This window comes from Bos indicus, chromosome 10 (assembly GCF_029378745.1).
Source record: "Bos indicus isolate NIAB-ARS_2022 breed Sahiwal x Tharparkar chromosome 10, NIAB-ARS_B.indTharparkar_mat_pri_1.0, whole genome shotgun sequence".
Lineage (NCBI taxonomy): Eukaryota > Metazoa > Chordata > Mammalia > Artiodactyla > Bovidae > Bos > Bos indicus.
Window position 1 is genome coordinate 26,440,426 of NC_091769.1, and position 3,879 is coordinate 26,444,304.

Below are 3,879 nucleotides of genomic sequence, written 5' to 3' on the forward strand. Positions count from 1 at the left end.
TATCCTGAAATTCATTCATACTTTGGTATAATAAACTATGATATAAGTTTGTGGGACAGATTTTCCCTTGAACATGTTCTCCTACTGACTGCCCCACTGGACACTTATTATCATGTAACAGTTTTTAAGCATTTTGCTGATTCTCATGTTGTGAGCAGGCAGGAGCCATCTTCAAACCCACAGAATTCCAAAGAGAGAGTAATGTTATTTCTCAGGAGAACAGCACTTTTGATCTCAGAAGAGTATACATAAATATTTTACAGACGCAGCATAGTTTAAACAGGCACATCATTCATCAAAGCATAAAAAGGGCAACAGGAAAAAAGTACTGCATTGTAGAATATGATATTCAAATGTGGGTGAAAATTCAAGGCAGCTGATGGCCACAGTGGGCGAGTCAAGGGATGTGGTCTGGGTATGGAGGTGTTTTTTCATCTAGAGGAGTTCTCTCCATGACCTCAATGACTCAGTACTGGTGAGCAAGCCAGTTCCCAAAGGCCAATGATACTTTAGGTACCAGAATGTTTCATTTTCAACTGTGGTCCAAAGAGAGGGTTGAGTTGGGCCTGAATTGCAATCAGCCAAAAGAGATAGCAGCAAACGGAACAGGTCACCAACATAGTGACAACAACTCCCTGCTTGGGATCCTTAGGGATGAATCAGAGCATCTGGAAAGCTAATGATGCCCCAGAACACATTCATCATGGTAAGAGACACAGTGAGGCCAGTATATGCCATGGTTGCTGTGGAAGGTGCCAGCCCTGCCAAGTTACCTCACTTTAATCCCATCCTGAATTGATGCTTTTGAACTGTGGTGTTAGGGAAGACTCTTGAGAGTCCCTTGGGCTGCAAGGAGAACAAGCCAGTAAATTCTACAGGAAATCAACCTTGAATATTTACTGGGAGGACTGACGCTGAAGCTGAAGCTCCAATATTTTGGACACCTGATGTGAAGAGCCAACTCATTGGAAAAGACCCTGATGCTGAGAAAGATGGAAGGCAAAAGGAGAAGGGGACAGCAGAAGATGAGATGGTTAGATAGCATCACTGGACATGAGTTTGAGCAATGGGGACCAGCACTGGAGCAGGAGATAGAGCAGGAGCCGCATGTGTGTCGGAGGGCACGCTGGGTAGGTCCTGGCAGGCTGGTCAGAATACTAGGCAGTTATCAATTTGGTGTCTCTGCACTGGGACTGAAAACAAGAGTCTTTGTTCTGACTCTTTTTAAAAAAACATTTCTTTACTCAATTATTTAGCTGCACTGGATCTTAATTGCTGCACTCAGGACCTTCGATCTTCATAGCAGCATGCAGAATCTTTACATTGCAAGCTCAGAGTCTTAGCTACTGGATCACTAGGGAAGACTTTGTTCTCACTCTTCAATACTGAAAACTCAGTTTCTTAGCAGGGGACCAAGTCCCACTGGTTTTCAAACCAGCTAAAGGGGTTCATCCTCTTAATGTCAGGCCCCAGTGCTGGGGTGTCTAATATATGATTCATTCTGTCACTCCTCTGAGAGGATCTTCAAGTTTGTGATATTTCCTTCCTATTCTGTGTCACTTACAGGTCTTGATGAGATTTGGTGCTGAAAGCTCAGCTTCTGTCTACACCAGTACCAAATCAAATCTCAGAGACAGTTTTGGTTGCCTTTTGGATAGCTTTATTACTTTGCCAGGCAGAGTGGAACACAGCTCCTGGCTTGAGAAACTATGTGTCCCCACCCAGGAGGAGTTGATGAAGAGTTTTATAACAACAGTCCCCAAGGATGGGATTGCTGACAAGCTTAGGGGGTGTGCAGGTCTCAGGTGGTTGGATCTTTTAATCCTGATGAGTTTCTCCTGTCTTCAGGTGGTTTCTTGGCTGCTCCTCCCTCTTGATTAGCAATCTGCCCTTTGGAACTCAGGGAAGGTCATGGAGGCCATGGAGTCTTGCCTATGAGAAATGGAAGACAAAGAGGCCTCTACATGGTCCCACTTGGTTTCAGATTGCATTTCCTCCTTCTACCAGACTCCATGCAGTCCTTTCTTTACAGCTTTGGTTGTAGAAGAACCATTCTGCTAGTCTTCAAGTCATTTGCAGCAAAAGTTCCTCTCTATGTAGTTGTAGGTCTGATGTGTTCTAGTGGGAAGGTAAGTTTGTGGTCTTCCTATTTCACCATCTTGATCCTGTCTCTGGGGTTTTTACATTGTTCATGAATTTAACTTTTTGCACATAAAAGCGAAAATGAAGTCACTCAGTCATGTCTGACTCTTTGTGACCCATGGACTGTAGTTGGCCAGGCTCCTCTGTCCATGGGATTTTCCAGGCAAGAATACTGGAGTGGGTTGCCATTTCTTCCTCCAGGGGATCTTCCTGACCCAGGGATCGAACCCAGGTCTCCCACATTTCAGGCAGACTCTTTACCATCTGAGCCACCAGGTAATCCCTTCTGCACACAAGGAGTACATAAAAGAGCCTCTTGATGAAAGTGAAAGAGGAGAGTGAAAAAGTTGGCTTAAAGCTCAACATTCAGAAAACAAAGATCATGGCATCTGGTCCCATCACTTCATAGCAAATAGATGGAGAAACAGTGGAAACAATGGCAGACTTTATTTTTGGGGGCTCCAAAATCACTGCAGATAGTGACCACAGCCATGAAATAAAAAGACGCTTACTCCTTGGAAGAAAAGTTATGACCAATCTAGACAGCATATTAAAAAGCAGAGATATTACTTTGCCAACAAAGGTCCATCTAGTCAAGGCTATGGTTTTTCCAGTGGTCATGTATGGATGTGAGAGATGGACCATAAAGAAAGCTTAGAAGTGAAGAATTGATGCTTTTGAACTGTGGTGTTGGAGAAGACTCTTAAGAGTCCCATGGACTACAAGGACGTCCAACCAGTCCATCCTAAAGGAAATCAGTCCTGACTGTTCATTGGAAGGACTGATGCTGAAGCTGAAACTCCAATACTTTGGCCACCTGATGCGAAGAGCTGACTTATTTGAAAAGACCCTGATGCTGGGAAAGATTGAGGGCAGGAGGAGAAGGGGATGACATAGGACAAAATGGTTGGATGGCATCACTGACTCAAAGGACGTGAGTTTGAATAAACTCTGGGAGTTGGTGATGGACAGGGAGGCCTGGTGTGCTGCAGTCCATGGGGTTGCAAAGAGTCAGACACGACTGAGTGACTGAACTGATTGACTGACTGAGTACATAAAACACTCATGGTTTTAGTATTTTATTCTGTATGTGTTCTGGGTCAATGTCAATTAATTGATTATTTCCTTCATGATGATTTGTGTTTTCTTGTTTCCTCTCATGCTTAGCGAGATCTTTGACTGGATGCCAGATACTGTGAATTTTACCTTGTTTGTTTACTTTGTATGGATATTTTTGTATTTCTATAAATGTTCTTGAACATTTTGCTGGGATACACATAAGCTATTTGGAATCATGTTGAACCTTTTGATTTGTTAGACAAGTACAGAGCAGTAAGTCTGAGTGTGAAAGTTGTTCAGTTGTGTCTGACTCTTTGTGACCCCATGCACTACACAGTCCATGGAATTCTCCAGGTCAGAATACTGGAGTGGGTAGCCTTTTCCTTCTCCAGGAGATCTTCCTAACCCAGGGATTGAACCCAGGTCTCCCACATTGCAGGAGGATTCTTTACCTTATAGGTAGTTCCTTATAGGAAGGTTCCACATTCTTTATAAGGTTCTTCCACATTCTATACATAGTTTCACATTCTTTACCTTATAGGTGGTTCTTGGCCACAAGGGAAGCCCAAGAATACTGGAGCCTATCCCTTCTCCAATGGATCTTCCTGACCCAGTAATCGAACTGGGATCTCCTGAATTGCAGGCGGATTCTTTACCAACTGAGCTATCAGTAGAGCC

The 3,879-nt window shown here is 43.6% G+C and overlaps 1 pseudogene; it reads right to left on the bottom strand.

Annotated features, from left to right (window-relative positions):
- Positions 1-435: 435 nt before the first annotated feature.
- LOC109564274 (V-type proton ATPase subunit e 1 pseudogene) lies at positions 436-738 on the bottom strand (annotated as a pseudogene).
- Between the last annotated feature and the right edge of the window lie 3,141 nt (positions 739-3,879).